Genomic DNA, 22,677 nt, shown 5'->3' with positions numbered 1-22,677 from the left:
TGTCTAAGAGTGTAGCTTCATAAGAAATAGGTGAATGCAGAGAGGTTAAATATGTTGTAGAGACCAGAAAAAAATATAACGGACAGCGAATCTGTGAGTAGATACGAAGCTTCTCATCCAAAACAGAAACTGAATGCTAGCACCTACACCCACCCACCTACCCACCCACCCACACACACCCACCCACCCACCCACCAACCCACCCACCCATACACACACCCACCCACCCACCCACCCACCCACCCACACACACACACACACACACACACACACACACACACACACACCTACATACACAGACTAATTTCTTATTTTCCAACGTACAACACTGCCCTGGAAGTATATTAAAAACAATTCCCATCACCTCAGCCCCGACGGAGGTTTATGATCTGTTTGATAGTAAATCAAATGCTAGCACCGGTAATCCTCTCCCATTGGTTCCCAGCTGGGAATCCAGATTGCGTGATGCATAGCTGAAAACAACTTAGGCTCTATAACTTATCATATATCAAACAGCTCAGCTTTCTCTACCTCTTCGAAATCAAACTAATAATAATAATAGTAATTCTCTCTCTCTCTCTCTCTCTCTCTCTCTCTCTCTCTCACACACACACACACACACACACACTCTAAAGAAAAACAATCTGGTATGCCTAGGCATGAGACTATTGGGTCCACAAAAATTTATGGGCCCTTTCACTTGGCAAATACGAGGAACAGGAATTCATGGCTGGGAATCCCTCTTCCATACCACCACTGCTCCAGTTATAACGTAAGCCCCACTGCCATCTAGTACGGTATTTGACTGACTAGAAGTAGGCTCTACATTGGGTTGTAGCTCGAACAACATTCGTGGTACAGAATGATGAGACCATAAAGGAAGGACGGGAGGTGATGCTCAGGGGCTACATAAAAAAATATTAGCCACTTTTTATACGAATTAAGTGTCGAGTATTTTGCTGCCGCAGATTGTGCCAGAAATAATTACAAATAGCATAACCATAATCGTATGATATAGGCTTTCCCAGCCGTATATACTTCATTTAAAAATGTAGATCCATCAAGAAAATAAAAACAGCCGCACCCGGGGTATGTAAAATTCGTGTTTACAGGCAGGTAGGAGACAGTGTTATACCTAAACAATAGTATACCTAGTAATGGACGATGTTTTTTGGTCGGTACTTCAGTCTAGTGACAGCTTTTATATCTACATATGTACTCCGCTAGCCACCAAGCGGTGTGTGGCGGTGGGCACTATAGCGCTAAAGTCATATTTCTCCCCCTCTGTTCTACTCGCGGATAGCGCGAGGGAAAAACGACTGACTGAACGCCTCAGTACGAGCCCTAATTTCCATTATCTTTGAATGATGATCATTGCGCGATTTGAAAGTTGGTAGTAATAATATATGCTGTACATCCTCGGCGAAGATCGGATTTGGGAATTTAGTGAGCAGCCCCTTCAGTTGCGTGCGTCGTATATCTGCAAGTGCCACTTCAAACTTTCTATAAGATTTGTAACGCTCTCGCGATGGCTAAATGTACCAGTCACGAATCTTGCCGCTCTTCTTTGGACCTTCTCAATCTCTTGAATCAGACCCAACTGGCAAGGGTCCCATACAGACGAACAGTAAGACTGTACAAACTGAAGTATTGCAAGCAATTTCCTTTTTTGAAGGACTGATTCGCTTTAGGATTCTACCAATAAACCACAATCTAGAGTTCGCCTTTCTCGTTACTCCTGTAATCTGATCGTTCCATTTGAGATCATTTCTAATAGTCACAGCCAGATACTTGACGGATGTCACCGCTTCAAAAGACTGGACATCTACTTTGTACTCCTACATTAATGGGGATTTTCGTTTTGTTATACGCAGTAGGTTACACTTACTAATATTGAGAGATAACTGCCAGTCATTACACCACGAATTTATTTTCTGCAAATCCTCATTGCTTTGTTCACAACTTTCGTGTGATACTACTTTCCTGTAGACTACAGTATTATCGGCAAACAGTCTAAGGCCGCTGTAAGTACCATCAACCAGATCGTTTACGTAAATCGTAAAAAGCAGCGGACCTATTATGCTTCCCTGGGGCACACCAGATGTTACACTTGTTTCTCTTGAAGTCTCCCCATTCAGAATGACATACTGCTGTCTGTTAGAAAACTTTCTATCCAACCGCATATGTCATCGGATAGACCGTAAGCGCCCACTTTTTGGAGCAAGCGACAGTGCGGAACTGAGTCGAACGCCTTTCGAAAGTCGAGGAATATGGCATCAACCTGGGAGCCGGTATCTAGAGCCTGTTGTATATCATGCACAAAGAGTGTCTCGCATGACCGCTGTTTCCTAAAACCGTGCTGGTTTCTGAAGATGAGCTTCTCAGGGTCTAGAAAGGTCATTATGTCTGAACACAAAATATGTACCATGATCCTACAACAAATCGATGTCATCGAAATTGGCCGGTAATTATGTGCATCCGATTTTCTATCCTTTTTATAGATTGCTATGACCTGGGCCTTCTTCCAGTCCCTTGGAACTTTCCACAGTTCCAATGATCTCTGATAGATGATGGATAAGAATGGAGCTATATTTGTAACACAGTCAATATAAAATCTTACGGTGATACTGTCTGGGCCAGATGCCTTCCTGGCGTCTAAGGATCTTAATTCTTTTACAATCCCAGATACATTAAACACTATGTCAGCCATCCTTGCGTTTGTTCGATAATTGAAAGGGGGAATGGTTTTTGAAAGCTAGGTTTAGTATTTCGGTCTTCTGTTTATCATCATCCGTTACATTGCCCGTATTGTCAGCAAGAGAAGGTACTGAATTATTTGTAGCGTTCATAGATTTTATACGACTAAAATTTTTTTAGTGATTTTTAGAATCTGCAGATAAAATATTACTTTAAAATTCATTAAAAGAAGCTCTCATTGACCTTTTGACAGCTGCTTTCATTTAGCATAATTTCTGTTTGTCAGCGGGGCAATTTAGAATCAAATGAAGGAATGCCCAAGCAATTTCCACAATTTCCTAGTTTTTGTTGATGTTAGACATGAGGTTTTGTACCCCGCAGCGTCCGTAAATACCCGTATTTCGAGTTCTACACATGTCAGTGCTGCCTAATGTTGTATTAAAGTTATTGACAATCTACTGGTAATTCTACAGTTACAGAATTTTACGATGAGTACTATGTATGTAACATGTAGACAGTTACGCCTTACTTCGTCGATCGAGCGCTACCTTGTATCTTGAGCAGTACGCTATCTTTTACGATGGCAGATGTGATACTTGTAGATGAATCGAATTTCTTTTAGTCTTACCAATTTTCCTTGTCTTGAAAGTGGAAATTTGCGTTGGTTTCCAATAGCTCCTGTTTTAAAATGTTTAAGTTGTAATTGGTGTTTGATAATACTTCTACTTAATTTGATTTCGTTTACTAATTATTGGAGTTTAGTAGCGTAATCATGTAATAGATTATTAAATACAGTATTCACAAGATTTTCTCTACTGCAACGCTTTTAAATTTCGTTAGAATGTATTTTCCTAGGTACATGATCTTGTTGTATGTTCGAGCTTTTTTTTCACATTTGTAAAAACCTTAATTTTTCAGAGTTGTTTTGTAATGTCAGAAAAAGGCTGAAGTACGTGAAAAGTGAATACATTCTTAAAAAATGGGATGAGAAGATATTTTAGACTACTGTTACAGGGCTGCCTACGGGCGTTTCAGTGTGTACCAAGGTACGGCACTCACCCCTACACTGAAACCACCAACATCGGCACAGCCGAATATAAAAGTTACTGCCGCCTCGGACATACGGACAATGGGTCGTAGCGGAGCATGCTTTTTGAGGTGTAAATCGCTAAATCAAATACAGTCTGACGAGCGAATTAGGTTCAAAATGGTTCAAATGGCTCTGAGCACTATGCGACTTAACTTCTGAGGCCATCAGTCGCCTAGAACTTAGAACTAATTAAACCTAACTAACCTAAGGACATCACACACATCCATGCCCGAGGCAGGATTCGAACCTGCGACCGTAGCGGTCGCTCGGTTCCACACTGTAGCGCCTAGAACCGCACGGCCACTCCGGCCGGCAGCGCATTAGGAACCGATACCATTTACAAAACTCGTGGCAATAATAATGAAAAAAGAAGGAGTGCCGGCTTTGCAGCAACAGAATGACGATCGATTACTGTTGATGGAGAACGATGACACCATCCAGAGATAATCAGCACATCACGTGACCCATGATGAGGCCATCTATAGAGCTCTATAACTCAGGGGGTTCTTCGAGACCTAGATGCAGCCGCCGTTTTACCTTAGAAGATGTCTCCCGCAGTCGTAGCCCAAACGTCTGGTAACAGTTTTGCACATAGACACGGCCAGTCAGCGCAGAAGTTTTAACTGAAGGTCGAACCACAAATTGCGTCAAAAGTATTTGGAAACAGCTCCGTTCCCCTGATTCCGACCAGTATTCCACTTGGTATTCAGGCAAATAACGGAAACGGTTGTCCCCTAATATTCGCAGCTCGGCCTTCCACTACTCCACTCGTCGCTCGCTGATATTTGGCTGAAATGAACTAAAGCCGTAGTGGACGTGAAAGAATAAATTTTATAGTTACCAACGAACTCTTTTCGTTTACAAACGAATTTACAGCCAGTTTTCACCTAACACCGTCACAGAAGATTATTTGAATTTTCAGGAGACACGCACCCTCGCGGTGATAGTACCGGTATGACAACCTCGTGACAGGACCGCTGCTGTGAGAATGTACAAACAATCCCCCTTCTCACTCACGGTTCCACTGTCAACTTCTGCAGACTCCGCCACTAGCGGCACTCTTTCAAGAGTGACTGGGACGTTTTTGATCACTGCATCACTTTCTACCCACGAAGTGAAACCGTTTTTATGCCACAGAGAAAGTGTCTACGAAAGTTTGGGACAAGAAGGGTAACGTAGTAAGTCCAAGGTATTGCTATGCTCCGACTGAATCTCTCATATCCGAGAAAATGAATAGCCTTAATGAACAGTTTGTTATTATATGGGACTGTAGGATTTGTCGGCGAAATTAATTGACGTAATCTTTTTCGGTTATTAGCCTGATGATGACGAGCAGGAAATTCGATGAAACGTTCTAACAGTACGACGCCACGACTCGACTAATAACCCGAGAAGTTTTCATCAGTTTGTTTTTAGTTCCTGGCTTCTAAAGCTCCGCCGAATTTACCAAAGCTTAATGCACTGCCTTAACTCACTTTGGGTGGCTGTGATAACGTGTTCGATTAATAAGACTTATGTTACTCTTTCTGAGGAAATAGGCATTTTGAAACGTAATCATTCGCCCACTCAGCGAAGGCCCCGGATTAACCGTATTTCGGTAGAACTGTATATGGACACTCTCATTCTCCGTAATGCCAATGACAGATCTACTTCAGGACGTTTAGTGTATCTCAGACTTACAATTACCGATTCATATTTAGATACCGGAGGGGGCCATCTCCTTTCCCAAATCGTTGACATATGCAAAACTTTGGTGCGCAGGCCAGGAGGTGTTTTGAGAAAAGTGTACACTGCACGATGAACTGGGACATACTAGTGTTTTAGAAGGGAAAGGATAGTCTCAGCAGTCGGCCGCTGTGGCCGAGCGGTTCTATTCGCTTCAGACTGGAACCGCGCGACCTCTACGGCTGCAGGTTCGAATCCTGCCTCGGGCATGGATGTGTGTGATGTCCTTAGGTGAGTTAGCTTTAAGTAATTCTAAGTTCTAGGGGACTGATGACCTCAGATGTTAAGTCCCATAGTGCTCAGAGCCATTTGAACCATTTTGATAGTCTCAGCAACCGATTTGACAATCGTTTTACACGACACCACAACATCAGACACAAGGTTAGGAATATGAGGGTGATGCATTCAAGTCTACTGCATTTTCACCTCTGGCAGTTCGCTTGTGCCGAATACAAGCCAAATTATCACGAAACATCGAGTTAAGGTCATCATCGTCCTATGATGGAGGCTATGAAATATTAGATATTCAACACAGTGTTGGACACAGCATGTGGGACGAGATTTTTTCACACAGTTGATGGCATTATCAAAGACTCAACGCTAACGAGGCAGTGAGCTTGCCAAACTGATGTGTAATATGCGAGTGTGGTATTAGAATCTGTCAGCAAATGATCAGATGCTGCAATTTCCAAGGGAAAAGGCATGATGTTGCAAGAACTTGTTAAGGCTGTCGACTTCTTCGATCGTGGGTGGCAGTTAATTCGTTACATGAATGCTCAAATCATTTTTTCATTGACTGGTGCTCCTATGAGAGAGCAAATTGCAACCTAGCGACAGAAACAACAGGTCATACGCTATGTTGTTTTCCATTCCGCGTTTCCATCATGTGTTATCGAAAAGAAATTTCTGTCTTCGGCTAAGAGATGTGGCTGCACTTGAGTTTCATCCTTAATGAGCAGGTTTCATCTCATCATCCAGCCATTGTGATTGATTTATAGTGATTTCGATAATGCAACGGAACGATTTGTTCAACAACTTTCAGCCGGCCGTTGTGGCCGTGCGGTTCTAGGCGCTACAGTCCGGAACCGCGGGACTGCTACGGTCGCAGGTTCGAATCCTGCCTCGGGCATGGATGTGAGTGGTGTCCTTAGGATAGTTAGGTTTAAGTAGTTCTAGGGGACTGTTCATCTAAGATGTTAAGTCCCATAGTGCTCAGAGCCATTTGAACTATTTTTTGAACAACTTTCAAAAAGTGAAAATTCTAATCCAACAACGAATAGCGTAAATAATATTCGCCGGTTTTCTGTTCGTTCTCATATATAACGGCAGCAGTGCTTATCGCCGTTAATACGATAAGACAATTGTGCGTTCTTCTTGATCTTATTGATATTCCCTCTAACTTAAAACTCTCTGCGATTTCATGAGGGAAAGTGCTCGAAATGAAAAATGAAAAGGAAAGAGACAAAGAATGTTGAATTCATTGCTGATCAAGAACCTCCATCCTTCTTCGATTAAAACCGGTTACCCATTGGGTATTCGGGAAACAAAGTTACTGCTTGATACTGTTCCGCTATGACTGGTCCAAGTATTGAGAAACATTTGGAAGGACGCAGCCCGCTGGTCGTATTCTAGAACTCGTAACTTTTAGAGACCTGTATAAGTAGCTGACTTTCCTGAAGCAGATTACACATAGACTACGACTATTCATGGTTGTTGATACTGTGTGAGGTAGAACAGCGGTTTATATCCCGGTCCGCCATCCGGGTTTACCTTTTCCGTGGTTTCCACATACCACTCCAAGCAAATGCCGGGATGGTTCCTTTCAAAAAGACATGGCCGATTTTCTTTCTCCATCTGAACATGAGCTATGTCCCTAATTCACTCACCACTGACGGGACACTGACGGCTAATCATTGTGTGAAAGTCTCGCGTTGATAGATTGTCTGCTAAATAGTACGGATTTATTGAGGTTTCCTTATGAACGTGTTAATTTAAGAACAAGTGGCGTCTGAGCCACACTCAGACGAGAAAAAAAATGAGTAAGCAAGTGCTTCATCTACAGTTTCCAACTGCTTGACCTTCGCTCTTAATTGAACCTCATGAAGTATTAAAGCTGCCTGCTCAAAGACTGTACACCTGTTGCTTTAAGTGGCTGCTAAATGCAGACTATTTAGTTGGCCACTTAACTTATTAAAGTAACAGTTTACGTAAGAAAAAGGAAAACGTGTGATTCTTGTTCCGTCCCTGCTTACCTTGAGAGACCAACAACAAAGTAGCCCAGGAGTGTGTCAAGAATCTTATCATAGTTGTTGAAAGAGTTGTTCATTTGGTGAATGATATTAAACTTCAAAAGAGTCATTCTCACTTTCATTATTTGCGAATCAAACTGACTAGGGGCATTCATTACTGCATCCTAATGAAATGCTGCTTGCATATTTTTTATTCTCTGTTAAATACACTTGATATATTGACATTCCGACCACGTTCGGACTGCAGATGCACTATTGGAAAGGAAAACGATGGGAAAAATAGAACCAAATCAGGTCACACAAGGTTAAATGAGATGAAAATACAACTAATCTTGATGCAAGAATGCGAAAAAAACTTGGAGTGGATGATAAATTAACAGCTGCCTTCAAGTTAAAAACTCCTATAAAAACGGAATGCCTTCAACTAATATGTTCATCTAATCTTAACGTACGACGCAGAAATTACGATTCTAGCAAAAAATGCAATGAAAATGCTACCGGTATTTAAAAAAATCTCGTTTGCGAACCTGTTTATTTTAGTCTGTTTTCGTCCATTGCTTCACCTATGGTAGCACTTTCTGACTTGTCACTTTTGTTTTCTGTTAGGTGACCTAAAAGGTTAAGGTGTTATATTCGTCCTATGGTTTCATGGTTAGATTCTTCAGTAGGTGACACCTTGCTTAATAAATTGCTTTGAGTGTGGTATTTGTTTCTGGGGAATCTGAGTTCTGTTAATGTTTCTTCTAGCATCCATTCGGCGTGTCATCCTGTTTTCTCTTAGTTTAAATGCACACACATATACACAAAGGCACACACGCACACACACATACGCTTCTTGAGTGCGGAAGGGGTTTCTAGTTCCGCCAGTTGCCTTCTAACCCTCCCGAAGTCCTTGGTCAGAACAGTTGGATGGGAACAGTTTTTCATTTATTTCTAGGACGTTACATCCCAAAGTAAAAGTATAACAGTCCAGTGTATGCGAGTTTGTTTACCTGTGCATGAAAGTATTGTGGTGTTGCAGAAATGACATTAAAGTTGAACTTAAAATCAAAATTGGGGGTCAGGATGTAGACGAAGTGAAGGAATACTCTTATCTCGAAAGCGGAATAATACATGATGGACGGAGCAAGGAGGATATAAAAAGCAGACTAGCACAGGCAAATAGTACATTTCTGGGTAAAAGACGCCTGTTACTGTCAAACACATGCCTCAGTTTGAGCGTTACTCGTACGATGACTACCGGGAAAGGTGCAAGAGGACCACCATCATCCCGTTTTTCTTCAAAATATCATCATACATCACGAGTATGTTTGAGTACACGAGATTGGTACTTTAAGATAGCGTCTCTGCCTACTTTCCTGCTGCTTGAGGAAAAGGCCGTACCACATGCGTTTGAAATTGACAATACGACACTTCACTCCGCTCCGAATACGAACTCAGCCGGTAGCATTGGATCCGCGATAAACTCTGTCCAGCCACTGACAAGGGGAACTTCCCATTCCACACCTCTCAGATTTAATGGTAAGAGGGCCCAGTGCATAGCCCGTCAAAACCTGAACGCAGATCAAGCATAGAAACAGGAAGAAGGAGTAATGAATTGTGAAAAAAAACCAAAAAAAGACTGTTAACTTTCGAAGGACAAGAAGTGTAATATAGAGCAGCCTCACTGAGCACTAATGTCGTGGTGAGGTGTTTTTTTCCGATGTTCGCTGTATTAACAGTTGTGTCTGTGTCGGGGTGTAACGTCCATTTGCAACAGCGAGGAGTAAGGAAGAGATCTATAACGACAGTTGATTCTGCACAACTATTCTATTAGCAGCCGAACGGAAGTGGTTGTCGTATGGGAATCGCAAACGTTTGATGACAAGGCGACAAGTCAACTGAATCTTCCACCGAAAAACACGTCTAGTGTGTCTACACGGCATTAGTGACGGTACGTGTGTCATGTGATAGGAATCTCTTATCGACGCACCTAACTTGTACGCCGGGTAGGTGAGTGAGATATGCTTCCTTCCCCGATTTAGGTGTTCGTGTGAATGTAAATGTGATCACTTCCAAGGAAAAGATGAAAAGATAATAGCTTGTCACATAAGCTGCAACAAATAAATGAAATAGTGTCACAATCATACAGATTCTCTGTGCTCTGTCAAAACATATGTTTTTACCTTTTTTGAAGTTGCGTTCCGATTTCGAACTATTGACTCTTGAATTCCTTTGTTTGTAACCTCCCCACAAAAATATTAATTAAATGATGAACCAAGTGTAAACTCCCCACGGAAATAATAATTAAATGAATTTTAAATATTGTAACCTCTGAACAAAATTGGTTCCCATTTATTATCTCCGTGCAGAAATGCATTCACATTCAATGTACCCACAAAATTCTTTTCTCATTCAATGTTAAGTTAGAAACAGAAAAATTCCTAAACACCAAAATAATTAAAAAAATTCAGTAACCTGGTAAATTTTAGGACGACAGCAACGCTGCGCCTCGGCCCTGTATTCTGAATAAAGAACAAAAATTCTTACCTCAGTAAAAACTGCAAATATATCTGCTCTTACATAAAAAAGTTTTCGGCACAGCTTCGTGCAATGCTGGCCTATGCTTTGTGATTCGTGAAAGGAATAATTATGCATTGGAAAAAATCTTTAAATTGAAATGAATCCTTTTTTTCAAAAACAATTACTTTATATTATAAAAATTATTATTGGGGCATTTTTTAAATGAAATTGAATGACAGTCAACATACATTACTAGATATGCGCAAGGCTGCTTCTTTACCTTCTAGAATAATACTCATCCTCCAGAGTCCCGACCTGAGCAGACTGTCCACAAGCAGACACGCGCAGACTACCGCCGACTACTGCCGACTCACGCAGACTACTACACACTAGCAGAGACTCCTGCAGACTACTGCCGACTAGCGACAAGCAACAACTAACTACATACTGCTCTCTGGTCAGAGACTCTCCTAAGTCTTGCCTGTTGCAGGCAGCCCATATAGCGCATACCTCTTACATGTTGTAACATAGTTCAGACCCGTTTAATCGTTGTTTTCATTTCTGTGAGACGTCTTTGTGGTATCTCGCTTGCTCTTACTATTCATCATGTTAACTTGTGACGGTAACGTATTCTTACCACGTGATTCATATTCTGTAACCAGTGTACATTATGACAAATGCCAAGAGTACCGAAAGAGAATAAACATTTCAATGGCCGGACGGACAGTTCGTAATATTGTGAAAAAAAAAAAATGAAAATGAATGGCACGAGAGACATTTGAACACGGCTCTTCCGCTTCCCACTTCAACAACGTGACCACTTAACCATAACGCCGTGGTAACCTGGCCTCCTTCTGTGGTGTCACCGCCAGACACCACACTTGCTAGGTGGTAGCCTTTAAATCGGCTGCGGTCCGGTGGTATACGTCGGACCCGCGTGTCGCCACTGTCAGTGATTGCAGACCGAGCGCCACCACACGGCAGGTCTAAAGAGACTTCCTAGCACTTGCCCCAGTTGTACAGCCGACGTTGCTAGGAATGGTTCACTGACAATTACGCTCTCATTTGCCGAGACGATAGTTAGCATAGCCTTCAGCTACGTCATTTGCTACGACCTAGCAAGGCGCCATTACCAGTTATATTGAGATTGTAATTATGTACCGTCAAGAGCGATGTACACCAATTACGGATAAAAGTTAAGTATTCTAGCAGCAACGTACCTTATTGGCTATATTAATTACATTGTCCTGTTCCAGACCTCACGCCAGTTTGCGTGAGCTTTAACGCGTGCCTTTCGGCTTCCTCCAAAATCCGTGAATTGGCTCCTGCCAATTCACAACACCTTCAATATTGCAGTTGTTAATCAATTGTTCAAATTGACACACTCGCATTATTTATTTTGCCGCCAACCGGTTTCAACCCGCGATGGGCTCATGCTCAGAGAAAATTACATCATTTGGTCGCACGCTGGAGTCGTCACCCTGCGTCTGCACGGTTGGTAACTATCAGATACGTCATCTTCAGGGCAATTTACGCCATTTGGTCGCTCGCTGGAGTCGTCACCCCGCCTGTTTACGGTTGGTAACTATCTGATAGTTACCAACCGTGCACAGGCGGGGTGACGACTCCATCGAGCGACCAAATGGTGTAAATTGCCCTGAAGATGACCCCATCGCGGGTTGAAACCGGTTGGCGGCAAAATAAATAATGTGAGTGTGACTGTCAGTTTGAATAATTGATTATAAGTAAATTAATCGCTGTTTATCTCCATACAACTATGTTGTCTAAAAATGTATGCAGTTGTTAAGCTTGGACCGTTCAGTGTTTCAACTATGCTTTTGTTTCCACAGCTCAGTACACCTTTTCCTGTTTGAATGCTTGTTCTATTTTTAGTTTTTAACAGGCTTTCCACTAGGTCATCTTACCACTAAATCTAGGGGGGGTGCTAGGGAAAGTTTCCCTCGTGAGTCTAGCACCACGTGTAATGCTGATTTGATGTGATGACAATGGGGCACCCTCATTATGCTGGTGTTCTTTTTTTTTTTTTTTTTTTACGTTGAGATTCAGAGTCATCGCATGAACCTGTGTTCAGTGTATACCGCCTTTAGCATCTGAAGATGGTCATTGTACGGCCGAAACCGGTTATGACTGCGCCATAAGAGTGTGATTGTGTCTAGAAATAAACAAAAAAATAGTGATTAAAATTCTTCTGGGTATTATGCCGCGTCATTGCTAAAAACTAACAACAATAATAAACTAAAACCGACTTTTCGGCCGAATTGCAACGGCCTTCCTCGTGCCCTGAACAATTTTAATTACTATGGCACCGGCCGCGTAAGCCTACGTTCTTATAAAACAAAAAAAAATTTTACAAAAGAATCAATCACCCACTCCATAGACAAAGTGTCGTTTTTTCCTAAATCATCGGTGGGTCTCATTCTTACTGTCTTAGCGTAAGGGTAAATTTGTTCTATCCTATAACGATGTTATTCCAGTGACATCTTTGGGGTGCACGTCTTGGGTCTGGCGGTGGTATTTGAAGTCCCATACCACCCTCCGACGTTGGAAGTCCAAGGTAGCAGGTAATATGTATCACAACTACATAGGTGCTAATGTTGGTGGTCGTATGATGGTCGGTACATATCGAGTTGTCGTATCAAGACTGACATTTCATTAGTGGCCGTAACAGGGCTGTTGTTAGCCATGTTCTAATCTGAATCCTCAAGGATGGTGAGAGGAACAGGTTGGCGGTGCCAGTGCCGGGAAGTCGTGGTGCCAATGTTTTGTAAGCCAGCGACCGTGTCGCGCAGGGCATCCATTTTGTCGTAGAGACACCTTCCCTTCTCTTGAATGGACGTCTTCTGAATTATCATGCTTGATTCCTCGTGGAGGGTAGTTGCCCTCGTGGGGCTGGGGGGGGGGGGGGGGGAGGGAGAGGGTGCATGCAGGCTCTACCGAAGCACCTTATTGTGCAGGGGCTGGAGGTTCTGCATCGGGGAGGCACTAATCGTGGCCCACGCAGTGGAGCCATAGGTGGGGGGTGGGGGGGTGGGGAGGGGGGAGGTGGACAACCCTTGCGGTCTAACTGTAAAGGCACACACGGCGTTGACATGACACCGAGAGCATACCGAGAACGTTGCGTTTTGAATGAGAGTTACTCCCAACGCAAGCAAAGTCACTAAGCACCAGGTGATACTGAGACCCCGCCGTCTCCAGGATTTGCGAGGCAGGGACGAACGGCGGCCGCTGGGTTACGCCGGTGCGGCCTTGAGCGCCGCTCGGCTGTTACGGAACGAAGCGGTGTCGGTGTCAGATTGCCGCTGCTGTCCCGTTATGTCCATTCCGGCGGGCGCTTGTCGATCGAGAGATTAAGCACCTCGCCCGCTGCCAGCCAATTCCGCAGTCGCGTGTGTCCGGCCCGGTTCGGCCGCCCGCGCCTTGTGTCGTACTGTGCGGGGAATGGAACGGCCGACGCCTTCGACTGCGTTGCATAACGTCCAGTCCCGTCCATTTCCGCGGAACTGCATGTTGACTCACGACTTCCCCATTAGGGTCCGTGGTATTTTGGGAACCGGACGCCTTTCCAATGACATCACTTCCCTTCGTAACTTCTAGACTCGGAACGAGGAAGTTGTGTTCCATCTAAACCTACACGCATACTTTGCAAACCACTGCAAAGAACATTAGCGTTTCTTCTCATTCATTTCGTGCCTGGAACGCTGGTAATATGGGAGTTTAAATGTCTCTTTGTCCACTGTAATTGCTCCAGTCTCGCCCTACGGTCCATACGGGAGTGATACACAAATGGCTGTATTCCTTAATTATTCATCTAATAGTGATTCATGACATTGTAATTCTGTCACAGACACCAAAGGACCTGCAAGAGCAGCTGAATGGAATGGACAGCGTCTCGAAAGGAGGATATAAGATGAACATCAACAAAAGCAAAACGAGCATAATGGAATATAGTTGAATTAAGTCGGGCGATGCTGAGGGAATTAGATTAGGAAATGAGACACTTAAAGTAGTAAAGGAGTTTTGCTATTTGGGGAGCAAAATAATTGATGATGGTCGAGGTAGAGAGGATATAACATGTAGACTGGGAATGGCAAGGAAAGCGTTTCTGAAGAAGAGAAATTTGTTAATATCGAGTATTGATTTAAGTGTCAGGAAGTCGTTTCTGAAAGTGTTTGTATGGAGTATAGCCATGTATGGAAGTGAAACATGGACGATAAATAGTTTAGACAAGAAGAGAATAGAAGCTTTCGAAATGTGGTGCTACAGAAGAATGCTGAAGATTAGGTGGGTAGGTCACATAACTAATGTGGAGGTATTGAATAGAATTGGGAAGAAGAGGAGTTTGTCACACAACTTGACTAGAAGAAGGGATCGGTTGGTAGGACATGTTCTGAGGCATCAAGGGATGACAAATTTAGTATTGTAGGGCAGCGTGGAGGGTAAAAATCGTAGAGGGAGACCAAGGGATCAATACACTAAGCAGATTCAGAAGGATGTAGGTTGCAGTAGGTACCGGGAGATGAAGAAGCTTGCACAGGATAGAGTAGCACGGAGAGCTGCATCAAACCAGCATGAGGACTGAAGACCACAACAACAGCAGTGATTCTTGAAAAATTTGTAAATAGCTTTTCGTGTGATAATTGGCGTCTACCTTTAGACTCCTCTAATTCGAAATGTGCTGCTTTTCCTTGACGCTCTCCCGCGAATCGAACAATTTGTGATCATCTACATCTACGTCAACAGCTCTACTTCACAATCCACCTTACGGTATGTGGCGAAGAGGACCGTCTGTATTGTTCCGTGCGTTGAAACCTGCCACAGATTTGTGCCCCTCTGGTGGAATCGCTGGTTGTGTAGAATCTGTTTTCCAGAGATGCTCGTGGTGCGAATGTGGTCCTCGAGGCGGCGTGTGACGGACAGCGACAGGAGTTGAGTTAGCAGCGGCATGAGGAAGGTGGCGAGCTGGTGGGAGTCTATGTATGTGCCGGAAAACGACTTCGCCGCAACTGGAGTGATAGCGCGGGCTACTTGTTGTTCAGAGCCGTTGTTTGAAAAGCTGCAATTTGGAAAGGAGCTCCCCTTTTGCACGCAAGAGCGCTTCGGTTGCACAGTACTGGTGTTGCCGGAAGAAGATCAGCGTTTAAAGCAACGGTTGGATGTCTGTGCAGCCGTCACTATACCGTCACAGCGGCCTGGTTGCATTGGCACACGGGGACTGGATAACTCCATGTTAAGATGAGTAACTTTATTATTGAGTACTTGCCCATCTCTGAGTTTTAGTTCTTCGTCTTGCAAAATTGTAATTCAGTCTGCCCTTGTGGAATGCCATTAGCTCTACTATTTCCTGACTGGTCTCTTTGTTTTAACTGTTCATCTTAGAAGTTGTAATTGAGTTTGCCCTGTGGGGCCCATTATTTGTATGCATCTGTGGGACCAGTGGTAATTAATTTATGTTTCAGGTTTTATCACGTCAATTTAATGATGTGTGTAATGATTTGCCAGGAAGTGTGTGCAAGACCGACGTGTGAAGTAAAGTAAGATTGCAAGATTACGGCTCAGTGAACCCACTGAGGTAGCAGCGGATGAATTCTAATGTTGAAGATTTGTTCATGAGCTAAGTAATTACCTTTGGTAATTGAACTGAAGGAGTTTTGCAACTAAACTTACTTTGAAATTCTTCTGTACTACTGTACAGTAAACGAGCAAATTTTAAACTGTGGTATGAAAAAAACTTGTGTGTACAAAACTTGTGATAATGGGGTCCCGCTGAAATTTGTGGTTGCGTATTTCAAGAGCTTTTGTTAAATTGGATTTATTAGATTATTATTTTTAAGTTTGAATTGTTGTCAGTTTCTTCTTATAAATTTGTTTAAAGGTTACTACATGCATTTTTAAGGTAGTTTTGGGCTTTTTAAATTTTTTTATCACAAATAGTTGACACTTTTATTTCATGTTATAATTACTTTGGGGTCAAATTTGGCGCTACGTATCACCGGTGTTTTACTCTTGATGTTGGAACAGTGAAAATGTCATTAATTAAGAGTAACCCTTGTAATGGGTATCCTTTAAAGAAAAAATAAAGGTGTCGGACAATACATTTTCTAATAACTGTTGACTAAGAACTGTTTGTTAATAAATTTGTTTTAAAGGACGTCTAAATTCATGTTAGCCCTGCATCTTACCACTCCTTAATGGCTTCTACCCCACTATGTATATCACTTACCCCTTTGCCTGTTTCAACTGGAAATGGTTCGCGGGCAGAACAATTGCTGGTAAGCCTCAATGTTCAAAAATGGTTCTCAGCACTATGGGACTTAACATCTGTGGTCATCAGTCCCCTAGAACTTAGAACTACTTAAACCTAACTAACCTAAGGACATCACACACATCCATGCCCGACGCAGGATTGGAACCTGCGACCGTAGCAGTCGCGAAGCCTCAATGTGGCTCGAGTCTAACTTTATCTGCCTCGCCTTTTCGCGAGGTATACATAGGAGGAACCAAGGTATTTGTCGGCTCGGAACTTTAACAGTAAACCAGTTCGGTGATGGAGAACGCACCTCTTGCAGCGTTCGCAACTGCAGTTGGTTGATGATCGCTGTGACGCTTTCGTGCTTACTAAATGAACCTGTTCCAAAGGCGCTGCGCATCTGTGTATCTAATCTGTTTCCTCTATCAGTCCTATCTGGTGCGGATCCCAAAGCGCCGAGTGATATTCAACTGTTGGGCGAACGAGGGTTTTGTAAGCTACCTCCTCAGTGTGGCGTCTGCTTTACTACGATTGCTTTTATGTGGTCATTACACTCCAGAGCAATGAATGTGTTAGCTTTCAGTGATTGTTCTGCACTCGTGTAATCATACGATAACGGGTTTTACTTTCTATGTATTCGCAGTAAGTTAGATTTATTCATCTTGACGATCGATTACCAATCCCTGCACAAAGCGTCGGTCTCCTGCAGGTCTTCCTGCATTTCACTACAATTTTCTAGCGCAGTGACTACTCTGTACAGAACAGCGTCATCCGCAAAAAACATCAAGGAATTTCCGAGGTTCTCCACTATGTCATTTATATACACAAAAGCGCCAAAGAAACTGGTATAGACATGCGCATTCAAATACAGAGATATGTTAACAGGCAGAATACGGCGCTGCGGTATACAATAAGTGTCTGGCGCAGTTGTTGCGTCGGTTACTGCTGCTACAGTGGCAGGTTATCGAGATTTAAGAGAGTTTGTACGTGGTATTATAGACGGCGCACGAGCGATGGGACACAGAATCTCCGAGATAGCAATGAAGTGGGGATTTTCCCTGAGGGACATTTCACGAGTGGGCCATGAATATTAGGAATCTGGTAAAACATCAAATCTCCGACATCGCTGCAGCTAGTAAAAGATCCTGCAAGGATACGACTGAAGACAATCGTTCAACGTGACAGAAGTGCAACCCTTCCGCATATTGCACCAGATTTCGATGCTGTGCCATCAGCAAGTGTCAGCGTGAGAACCATTCAACGAAACATCATCGATACGGGCCTTCGGAGCCGAACGCCCACTCTTGTACCCTTGATGACTGCACGACACAAAGCTTTATGCCGCGCCTGGGCCCGCAACACCGACATTGGACTGTTGATCACTGGAAACATGTTGCTGGTTGGATGAGTCTCGTATCAAATTGTATGGAGCCGATGGTCGTGTACGGTTATGGAAACTACCTATTTAATCCATGGACCCTGCATGTCAGCAGGGGACTGCTGAAGCTCGCGCAGACTCTGTAATGATGTGAGACGTGTGCAGTTGGGGGTGATATGGGACCCCTGATCCGTCTTGATACGACTCTGACAAGTGACACGTACGTTAGCACCCTGTCTGATCACTTGCATCCATTCATGTCCATTGTGCATTCCGAGGGACTTGGAAAATTCCAGCGGAAAAATGCGACACCCCACACGTCCAGAATTGCTACAGAGTGACTCTAGGAGCACTCTTCTGAGTTTAAATACTTCCGCTGGCTGCTGAACTCCTCAGACATGAACATTATTGAGCTTATCTGGGATGCCTTGAACGTGCTGTTCAGAAAAGATTTCAACCCCCTCGTACTCTTACGGAATTATGAACTGCTCTGCAGGATCCATGGTGCCAGTTTCGTCCATCACTACTTCAGACATTAGTTGAGTCCATGCCACGTCGTGTTGCGGCACTTCTGCGTGTTCGCGGGGGCCCTACACGATATTGCGCAGGTGTACCAGTTTCTTTGGCTCTTCAGTGTATATTGTGGAAAGTAAGGATTCTGTAACACTCTCTTGCGGTACGCCCGAGGTTACTCTTACGTCTGAACATGTTCAGAATGATGTACTGTGTTTTGTTTTCTACAATCTTCAATTCGCTCTCACAGCTCGTCTGGTATGCCGCGCCGCTTTGCTCGTATTTAGTTCATTACGCGGCTGCGCAGAGCTGTGTTGGACGCCTTCCGGAAGTGCAGAAACACAGCATCAAACTGGGCGCCAATATCTTCTGCTTTCTGGATCTCGTGGACGAACTGGGCGTGCTGGGTTTCACACCATCGTTGTTTTTGAAACCCGGGTCGATTGCTGCAGAGGAGATTTATGGTCTACAGAAATCTCGTAATATGATAGCGTAAAGAATGCTCTAGTGCCTTACAACAGATCGATGTCAGAGTGTGCGTCTGTTCGACGACCCTCCTTGAAAACGAGAAGGACCTGCTGTTTCTCCCTCTGCAGTTAGCCACCGCTCCGAAGTCCTTCGAAACGTCATCTTACTTGTTTAGTCTTTTGTAATAATGTGGCCTAATACTGAAAAAGGTTTTCTTCAAGTTTGACTCCGGCCGTGTAAGCCTACGAAGCTATAGTCACGAAAATATTGGGTGAATATTTAATTTAGTTCACGGGCAACGTGCTCTTGCCAAAGTAGAACACTCTTCAGTGTTTTGATCACTCTTAATTCCACAGCTATTTCTGTGACAAATAATTTTTAAGCACTGTTACATGCAGTAAATTCATGCTTTACACATGTGCTCGAATGTAATGTTGGAAGTTTGTTGAATGAACTTACCCAAGGGAAGTTGTGCGGTGCGTCAGGCACTGGAACAAAAGAAGGTAACATTTTATTATTAATAATGTGTGATGAATAAACCGCTGAACAGCGTGTTGCTAGAAGTTGATGGTTTCGATGTTTTTCGCATGTGTTACTCAAGTAATCTTAAAATGCAAATGTAAGTTAACTTTTTTACGCAGGACTTTTCAATTTGGTCTCATTCTGACATATAGCAATGCATGGTAAACATGCTACACAGAATGCATTCATTAAGTTAAATATTGTCTGATACGTGCTGACTCTGTTTAATTGCTTATGTAAGTGTGCGTGACTGCTGGAGTAAGTGTGCACAGAGTGCTAGCGATAATCTCCCTTCCCCCCCCCCCCCCCCCCCCCTGCCTCCTCCCAATTATACAGGGTGAGTCACTAACTATTGCCACCTAGAATAATTCCGGAAGTATGATAGTAGCTGAAAAGTTTGTGGGACGAATGTTGCATGGGACAACGGGGGCCGTAATATGATGTTGGTTTTTTGTTGCTATGTGGGGTCGCGTCAGAGATATGAAGGTCAACTTTTTTTTTTTTTAATGGGATGCTATAGTTTGGTACTTAATTTCTGTTAGCGGCTATCGAGACGAATCCAGTGATGTGTAACAGTAAGGTGTTTGAAGGCCAACGAAGGTTAAAAAGGTGGCATGAACATCCATTTACCGAAGGTGTTCGAAGTGATGATCATTGATATGAACGCAGTGCTGCAGTATTCGTATCATAGATTGAGTGGTGTTTCTTATCACTTGTCAAAGCACATACTCTGACAATTCTCTCTCGCATATCGTCAGGTGTAGTTGGAAACTCTTTATAAACAATGTCTTTTACGAATCCTCACAAGAAAAAATCCAGAAGCGTCAAGACTGGCGAACGAGCCGGCCACTACACATCTCCTCCGCGTCCAATCAACGATTTGGGAATTGTCTCTGCAACTCATTTTGTTTGTATATCGACTCATGCTTTTGTCAAATGCCATCGAACTTTGGCAGGGGAGCGGCGTCTCCTTGTAGCTAATAGTTGAGACAGAATAATTGTCTGGTGTCACAATAATCCTCTTTACCTGCTGACGGCGCCTTGATGTCTTACTGAAATGAGGCATGTTTCGAGGCTACTCAGTTGAGTAGCAGACATTAAGTCTGTTTACTTTTGATGAAGCTGCTCTTTTTGGGCTACTACTGCTCCATTTTAGAGTAATAATTAAAGGTGTTCGCCTTCTACGACCCGATATTAATGTGATAAATACCATGGCTCAATAAGCTCTCGATATTTTGCTCTCCATTTCGTGTAGGAACATATACTGGCGAAAAGAATTGTCTCGCCAATCACCATAGCCTCTCAGCACTGCATGCTGAGTATAGGCAGCGAACTTAATAGCGACAACCACGTGCATGTTAACCTTGCTGAGTTCTCTCACAAGCAGAGCATAAACAAATCGGAGATGCCACGACGCTGGGTCCGCCAAGCAAGCGCCTCGCGTGCTAATGGACGAATATTTCGTTGAATCTGGACAGTGAGCGGTCCGTCTGCGACCAGGGAACCTGTTTAATTGAGAATCTGCATTTTAAGTGACGCTGTCCTGTAAAACTGTGGAGAAATAAGGCTAACAACGCCAGAAAATTTGTTGACATCTGTCTTGATTATGCAGAAACTCACAATGATGCTTCTTCAGACAGTAATGAGGACGCTAAACAAAATTTACTGTTCTAGTGCTTCATTCAGAATAGTATGCCTGAAGATGTTGTTTAGGAAGCTAATTCGTTGACTGAATGCAGTCATGTTCTACCCATCATTTCAAATGAATGAATAATGAGTTATAATTTTTCGTCGTAGTTGCGATTTTATGTAGGCTGTTGGCGGTTTGTTTGGTTGTTTACACATCTAGTTCCGTACGACCGAACTGAAGAGCAAATTTCCAAGTCATGGAACGTGTCACTACATGAAATTACAAGATACAAGTAGTAACAGGTAAAATAAAATGTCTATAAACCCAAAAAAAAGTCAAGCAATAAGTTTCAGTTGACGCAATCAACAATATAACATAAGATTCAGCCTAATTTTTCATGGAACTTCGCAACAGAATAGAAGGAGTGACCCATGTGAGCCGGCCGCGTTGGCCGAGTGGTTCTAAGCGCTTCAGTCCGGAACCGCGCTGCTGCTACGGTCGCAGGTTCGAATCCTGCCGCGGGCATTGTTGTGTGTGATGCCCTTAGGTTAGTTAGGTTTAATTAGTTCTAAGTCTAGGGGACTGATGACCTCAGATGTTAAGTTCCATAGTGTTTAGAGCCCTTTGAACCATTTTGGCCCATTAGGAAACTCTTCAGATTCGATTTGAAAGCGCGTGGATTACTGCTAAGATCTTTGATTTCTTGTGGTAGCTTATTGAAAATGGATGCAGCAGTAGACTGAACACATTTCTGCACGAGAGTTAAGTAAATGCGATCCAAATGCAGATTAACTGAGTGAAAGCTACTAATTCTTGGGAATAAACTGATTTGTTAACAAGAAACGAATGCAAAAAATATATGTACATATTGAGAGGCCAATGTCAAAATACCCAGACTCGTGACCAGGGGTCGACAAGAGGTTCGCGAGCTTACACGACTTATTGCCCGAATTGCCCATTTCTGAGCCAAAAATATCCTTTTACAATGGGAAGAGTTACCCGAAAATATAACACCATACGACATAAGCGAATGAAGATAAGCAAAGTAGACTAATTTTCGTGTCGAACGATCACTTACTTCACATACCGTTCGAACAGTAAAAATGACAGCATTAAGTCTTCGAACAAGATCCTGAACGTGGGCTTTCCACGACAGTTTGCTATCTATCTCAACACCTAGAAATTTGAACTGTTCAATTTCACTAATCATATGCCCATTCTGTGAAACTAAAAATCTGGTTTTATTGGATAGTGCGTTAGAAACCGTAGAAATTGAGTCTTACTGTGATTTAGCGTTAGTCTATTTTCTACAAGCCATGAACTTACGTCCTGAACTGCACTGTTTGAAACAGAGTCAATGTTGCACACAACATCCTTTACTGCCAAGCCAGTGACACCAGCAAACAGAAATATTTTAGAATTACCCATAATAGTAAAGGGCATATCGGTTATATAAAAAAGGAACTGGAGTGGCCACAACACTGATCCCTGGGGCACCACCCATTTGACTGTACCCCACTCAGACCCCATATCACAGACATTCTCAACACTGTGAATAATGACCTTTTGCTGTCTGTTGTTAAAGTAAGAGGTGAACCAATTGTGAGTCGATATGACCATAGTAAGTAATAAAAA

General features: G+C 43.1%; 1 protein-coding gene across 2 annotated transcripts in view; it reads right to left on the bottom strand.

The window, feature by feature from the left end:
- The window catches only part of LOC124606926 (arylsulfatase J-like), a 267,098-nt gene that overhangs the window by 145,331 nt on the left and 99,090 nt on the right, over nucleotides 1–22,677 (bottom strand). The window contains exon 2 of one of the 2 annotated variants that reach the window (XM_047139041.1): nucleotides 19,350–19,378. The exons of the other annotated variant lie outside the window; for it this stretch is intronic. The gene's annotated coding sequence lies outside the window, so the exon portion shown is untranslated. The remainder of the gene's footprint in view (nucleotides 1–19,349; nucleotides 19,379–22,677) is intronic. 2 annotated transcript variants of the gene reach the window in all.

This window comes from Schistocerca americana, chromosome 3 (genome assembly GCF_021461395.2).
Source record: "Schistocerca americana isolate TAMUIC-IGC-003095 chromosome 3, iqSchAmer2.1, whole genome shotgun sequence".
NCBI classification, from domain to species: domain Eukaryota; kingdom Metazoa; phylum Arthropoda; class Insecta; order Orthoptera; family Acrididae; genus Schistocerca; species Schistocerca americana.
The sequence above is the reverse complement of the archived record's forward strand: the minus strand, read 5'-3'. Positions and strand labels throughout refer to the sequence as shown.